Below are 7,551 nucleotides of genomic sequence, written 5' to 3' on the forward strand. Positions count from 1 at the left end.
CTATAGATTGCCTTTGGTAGGATGGCCATTTTTACTATGCTAATTCTGCCAATCCATGAGCATAGGAGACCTCTCTATTTTCTGAGATCTCCGGTTTCTTCTTGAGAGACTTGATTGTCATACCGGTCTTTCACTTGTTTGGTTAGAATTACCCCAAGATATTTTATATTATTTGTGGCTATTGTAAAGGGAGTTGTTTCCCAAATTTCTTTCTCAGCCTGTTTATCATTTGTATAAAGGAAGGAGACTGATTTATTTGAGTTAATTTTATATCTGGCCATATCCAGCCACTTTGCTGAAGTTGTTTATCAGCTCGAATATTTGTCTGGTAGAATTTTGGGGGTTGCTTATGTATACTATCATATCATCTGCAAATAGTGATACTTTTATTTCTTCTTTGCCAATTTGTATCTCCTTGATCTGTTTTTGTTGATATGAGGCCCCCAAAATATATACAGCAGAGGAGTGCCAGGTCTGGGTTTAGTCAGAGATAATGCACCTAACCCTCAAGAGACTGGAGGCCCCAGGGAGTTTAGAGGTCAGGTGGAGTCAGGTGGGAGGTGGGGACATCCTCGTGGAGACAGAGGGTATGGAGGAGGTATGGGATGTAGAAGTAAGGGAGGGTGGACCAGGCAGGGGAAATAAAATCTGGAGTGTAAAATAAATAAATAAATAAATAAATAAATAAATTTGAAAGAAAGAAAGAAAAGAGAAAGAAAGAAAGAGAGAAGGAAGGAAGGAAAGAAAGAAAGAAAGAAAGAAAGAAAGAAAGAAAGAAAGAAAGAAAGAAAGGAAGGAAGGAAGGAAAAGCCCAATGGCACAAGGAAAATTCCATTACTTACTGCCAGCTAAAAATTATGGCTACTACCTGCACCTCACATGGTGATGCTGAGGTACTACACACAGTTAAGATCCACTACTGAGGGAGTCAAATGCATCCTGTATATGTAACTAGGATTTAGTTAGTTGTTAACTGTGACCTGAGCCTTATTATGTCAATAAACAAACTGGAAGAATGAAAAAACAAAAACAAAAAAATACACAGCAGTTAATCTAACAAAATATTAAATCAATGCAGAACTTAAATTTTAAAATCTACAAAATATTGTGAAAGAAATAAGAAAAATAGACAGGTATAGAAATATTTTTAATTTATCAGTAAGATGACTTAATATTATTAATCTGCTCTTATTCATCTACTCTAGTAGTTAATTTGTTCATTACTGTGATCAAATAACAAGAAGAAAGAGTTTGTTCTGGCTTGTAGTTCAAAGGGATACATTCCACTATGGTTGGGATGACATCATAGTAGATAGGGAAATCCAGCTGGTCACACTGCATTTCTAGTCAGGAAGCACTAAGGGTCTACCTCCTAAAGATTCTACAACCATCCTAAACAGTCCCAGCAGCTTGGAACCAAGTGCTTAGAAACATAAGCCTATGTGGAGAAATTGTTTCTCACACATTGCTGGTAGGCATTAAAAATAGTCCAACTTCAGTACAAAACTGCTTGGGACTTTCTCAGAATATTAAAGGTAGAAATAGCATCAGACTCCACAATATCATTCTCAGAGATGTACTCAAAAGATTATAAACAGATGTTCAAACAACTACATGAGTGTTGTATGTCAAAACGTTTCCTTGGGAGATTCTACACACATCTATTCATCCCAGATATGAAGCCTCAAAAGACAAAAATACAGATATCACCAAAGACCAACTGGGTGATTGAATGAGTTTTATTGGGGTTATTTACAAGAGTATGGTTGAGGGGTTACTTACAGGAGCAGAAATGACTCAAAGACAGCTCCATTATCAGAGCCCACCCTAGAATGTGTGATTAGCTCACAAAGATGGGAACCTGGAGCACACTGCACAGATTACACACATGTTAACAAGTAGGAAACTGTCTTTTCCAGGTGCTACAGTTGGATTAAACCTCTTCCAAATAGTTGTGTTAGTTTTTCCTTCTTCTGTGTAACTGGTCTGTTCCCATAGTCTGTAGGTTGGCTTGTCTGAGAGTCTTTTGCAACTTGGCTTGTTCAAGAGTGACTCTCAGCACCTTTAATGCTTACTCTAATAGGGATGGGACTAATAATTCTGGTCAATTTCAGAGATTTCTTGGAGTTATTTTAATGTTTAGCCTAGGTATTTAAAGAGCTCCCCTGCAAGATGGAATGCCCCAATCTCAGTGGAAACTGTTAATCAACAATGATTCCATGTCTTTATCACACTATCACTCACAGTAGTCAAAATGTCCTAACAGAAAGAAATGTCCAGCAATGCATGAATGGATGAACAAAATTTTCCCTGCCATAGAATAAAATATCATCTAGTTATATAAAGTAATGAAATGATATATGTTGCCACATAGACAAATCTTGGAAACTTTATGCTAGATGAGAAAAGCTAGGGACAAAAGGTCACACATTGTATAGTTTTATTTTCATTAAATGTCCAGTAGAGGCAAAGTTATAGAGATATTAAATTAGTGCTTGCTTAAGGTTAGTGAATGAAAATAGTAGCTAAAAGATATAGGGTGGGCTTTTTATTTAGTTTTGGAGATCATAAAATTTATTATATTGACTAAATATACATATATGTTAATATGACAACCAACAAACATATTCTGCTTTAAAATGGTGAAATAAATATATATGTGAATGACAGTTTAATAAAACTATAAAATAGTAATATCTAATTCTTAGAAAATATAATAATGAAGCTTATATTTATTTGTTCACACATTTATTTAATGTCACTCAAAAACAAATATTTTTAAAGTTTTATTTTATTTATTAATGTGTGTGTATGTGTGTGTGTACATTTGTGTGTATGTGCATGTGGGATATAGAGAGGCATGTTTAAGCTATTGCATGAAACATGTGGAGGTCAGAGGAGTGGATTCTTAGCTTCTACTTTTACATGTGTTATGCAAGTTAAATAAAAGTCATCAGGTTTGCACTGCAAGTACTTTTACTCCCTGAGCCATCTTGCTGGTTCAACGAAACACAATATTTAATGGTAATTACCCTGATAACCATGAATCTGCTTGTGTCTACCATCTTAACACAGAGAGTAAAGAAGCTAAGTAGAGGCCTGGAAATTTTGGTAATGAAAATAATACCTGAAAATCATCATTACCAACATTATTTGCTCTTATGACAGTACTAAATAATTACAATGTAGTAGAATAAATTGTATACTGATTGTGAAGGTTTGAAAAAGAAATGTCCTTCATAGGCTCAGGTATTTGATAACTTTGTTTCTGGCTTGGGGCAACCTTTTTGGAGGCTATGGAACCTTTAGAAAGTGGAGCCTTGCTGGGAAACTATGATGCTGGTACTGGGCTTTGAGAGTTTAAAGCATTGTTCCACCTTCAGTTCACTCTCTCCTTTGTGTTTCCTATGGAGAATGTGTCTACTTGCTACCACAACTTCTGCATCCCTATGAATTTCTGGTCTCCAAGCCAAAAAAGACTCTTTCTTTCATAATTTACCTTTGATTACTATGTTTTATCACAGCAGCAAAAATTAAATGTACACAGTCAAATAAAAACTGGATAGACATGTTAAGAAAAGGTCATTTTGTAATCACCATCCCTTCCATGAGTTAAGGTCAGAAGTCAATAATTCAGATTTTTAAGAACTACTTTCTAGGAGCTTCAACGGCATGAGTTAGTTGAAGAAGTCAGGTATGGTGAGGATGGGAAAGTCAGAGCATGTAAACTAAGAGAACCAAAAACACAAAGGAGAGGAAACCGAATGCACAAAACATTGTCCCCCTTTTCAGTGGCTTTTCTACCTGACAGAGTCTGCACCAAAGCATCTTACAGATGCATCCTGTCACTTGAAAATAAAATTACATGAGTTTGTGCATGATTCAGAAAAGAAGAGACACATCTAGTATTGTGGTAAATAAACTTAATTAAAGGCCTGTGTATGAATGCTGAAAAAACTATGGTAATCTTTTTTTTTTTTTTTCTGAGAGAAGAACCTAGGAGTCATTTCAGAGGTATGTTGATATTGGATAGAGTACTGTGACCTCAATTTCACTGATGTTTAAATCCAAGTCTTAAAACATAATTGTGTTGCCCCCCCCTTATCAACAAAGAATGATATTAGAGAATGATGCAAACAAGAAAAAGCAACAAGCCGGTTAGTGAGGGCTGCTACTAACTCAGCAATACACATGAGCAAATGCATAATGCCTTTCAGAAGTACCTGGGGGAAGAATCTTTACAGAACCCTTCAGTCATGTACCATACAGATAGGTACATGAGCAAGTGATTTGTGGTATTCCTATTTACAAGATGCATTCATGTTACTGAGGTCTTGAGAAATGGAAAACAAGGACAAAGTACCTAATGCTTTTGTACTTACTCAAATAACCTTAAAGAAGGATATACCTTTTACTATTGTCTTGAAGGAAATGCAAGGTATTTACTATACTGAGCCAAGATCTGAAGGACATATCCACTAGACTAGATGGGATATACAAAGAGGAAGACATTCCCTGAAGCTAGCATGAGAATGAGTTTATGTGCATCATGTATTTTCCTTTTGTATAGCTGCATATGTACACACTTAGAATCCTGACATGTGAGCACAACACTGAAAGTAGATCAACCAGTTCTCAGAAGTGTTGAAATAATTAAAACACTATAATTATAAGGAATCAAAGATGCCATCTACTCCCTCCTCCCATTTAAGAGATAATTACACAGCTATTAGGAGCCTCTAAGGCTCAATAAACATCTTGCTTATTTATAACATCTGCTTTGTCATGTAAATTTAGAGCAGTTAAAAATCTCTTAAGATTGTGAAGACTGAAGAGATTCTGAAAATGGTCAGCAGCTTAGAGGTGTTTCTTTCATTAATGCAATTGTCTAGTAATTTGACACACAATGAAGGCAGAAAGTTAGCACTGCCAATCCTTGGGCTTCATTGGTACTTGTAACAGTTCATTCACATGAAGGGAAACAAAGAGGGATGTTCCAGGTGTCAATGCTTAATTGTTACTCCATCACGCAGTTCCCTATCTAAATGTCCTGATAAAGTCTGTACAGTAGATATTATTGTTTTATTTAAAATGTTTGACTTTGGTTTTGTTTAGATTTGTTGTTAGTGTTGTTGTTGTTCCTTTTGCTGATTCTTTTACAGTGTCCTAAATAAGCAATTGACATAACATATCAGGATTTCTACAAAGTCAAAATACCACCTTATATAGAAAAATAAGGCTGCACTGGTGTGTTTAAATAACCTACAGCATTGACTACACTACCAAATGTGATTTCTTTGAAAATCACAGAGCAGAGAGGGGGAGCAACAGCAACTCCACAATTCAGTAAACAGATTAAAATGAAACATTTCTGTGGCTTTTCTCTTCCAATTCAATTTGACTATGGCAGTACTTCAAAGACTAAAAATGAAAACCGTAGCAACAAGGAAAAAACCTTCAGGAAGTCTTACATATGAAGGCATATGCATTATGTGTAGCCTCTTTGTTGTGAGATTATGAAAACCATGTTATTATTAGAATTAAACACTAAAAAAGTTCTATGCCAAATGAAAGTAATCACTAATGTTTCATTTTCAGTCTATTTAATTTTAAACTATTCTCCAGTCTGTAGAATATTACCTAGGCATTCTTCCTATTGCCAGGCCTTAAAAGAATTCCATCACTTAAAATAAAATCTGCAAATTATACATCTCAAGTAAAATTAGTACTATCATGAAGAATTGCCAGAGATAGGAAGTCTCAGACCCTTTTCTTCAGACAGAAGTTCAGGTTAGAGAAGTGCAACTCACACATACAAAATGGACAAGATAGGGCAGAGCTACTGTGTCACATAAGTGTAGTCATAATAACAGTTAAAGAAATTCAGACAAAGGTCTGAGATTCATCTGCTTGCCTATTGCTAGGTGGTATATTTGAATACTTATTTACTAGAGAGTAGTACTATTTGAAAGGATTAGAAGTATTGGAAGGTTGGACTAAGTGTGTCACCCAGAGTGGACTTTGATTCAGCCATGGCTTGCATTCCATCATCTTGCCCCCTACCCCATGTTCATGGTATCTTTTCTTTTTTATGGGAAACTGCTTTCTCTTTCTTTAGACCTTAGGAGGAAAAAATGAACTTTGGTCACATATACCTTAAAAAACAATCCAGTTTTACATATTTCAAAATGCACGGGACTAAATGAGCAGAGAAATAATTTCTTCTGTAAAAACTGGCCAAATTTTATCAAAACTTTACTATACAGTGAAATCAAATTATACAGACATTTTGGGTTTGCAACCTTTGAATGATGTCTTCCTCATCATCATCTCCAGCCACATCACCTTCTCCATCATGAGAAGCCGAGCTCGCAGTGCCGCCTGTACTGTCCTGACAGTTTACTGTCCATGCTCTGCTGGTACTGAGACTCCAGCTCTTTATTAATTTTCTTGTCTTCTTCCCCTGTTCCCCTGTGAGATATTGAATTGTGATCTCCTATAACAAGGTGGCCAGTGTGTTCTTTCTTTCCTGCACCCATAAGTCTCAAGAACTTTTGTTTTCTTTCTTGATTGCCCAAGTCTGCTGCCTCCTAATTGCTAGATCCAAGATCGTCGTCGGGGGAGGCTGAACGTTTCACCCCATTCGGGTGAGACTCCCGGGCAGCACTCATCATAGCTGGGATTCCGACAGGGATATGCCAAACAGACTCGCAGTTCTCCTTAAACGAGACACCAGCAGCCCTCACCCAACCGCTGGACCAAACAGCATCACTCCAGAATGCCTCATGTTATCTTTTCACATCAATAGAAGAGTGACTAAGACAGGGTTTGCAAGAGTAAATTTTTTAAAGGTACTTGTCAAGCTCTGCAGTTTTTCTGAAATTATAGTCACACTACTATATATGTAGACAATAGCTTATCAATTATAGCTTCAAAACCTTGAAGGTGGTTAATTGATTTAATTATAGTATTTTCATAGATTATCAAAATATATAATTGTATATGACCATATTAGGAAATACAATGGAAGGAAATTTTTAAAAAAATTTAAAGAGCCCAAATACTTGGGACCTATCACTGGACCTTCTTTTCCTCAGGCTCCTCTCCATTTCCATCCCTGTAATTCTTTCAGACAGGAACAATTATGGGTCAGAGATGTGACTGTGGGATGGCAACCCCATCCCTCACTTGATGCCCTGCCTTCCTGCTGGAGGTGGGCTCTATAAGTTTCCTCTCCCTAGTGTCAGGCATATCATCTAAGGTCCCTGCCTTTGAGTCCTGAGAGTCTCTTACTCCCAGGTCTCTGGTGCATTCTGGAGTGTGCTCCCAACCTCTTATTTCCTGAGGTTGCCTGTTTCTATTCTTTTTGCTGACCTATCATGACTTCCTTCCAAAAGACCCAACAAGCAGCTGAAAGAGTCAGATGTATATATTTGCACCCAACCAATAGACAGAAGCAACTGACCACTGTTGATGAATTAGGGAAGGCTGAAAGAAGCTGAGGAGAAGGGTGATCATGAAGGAGGACCAGCAATCTCAATTAATCTGGAC

This window comes from Mastomys coucha, chromosome X (genome assembly GCF_008632895.1).
Source record: "Mastomys coucha isolate ucsf_1 chromosome X, UCSF_Mcou_1, whole genome shotgun sequence".
Taxonomy (NCBI): Eukaryota; Metazoa; Chordata; class Mammalia; order Rodentia; family Muridae; genus Mastomys; species Mastomys coucha.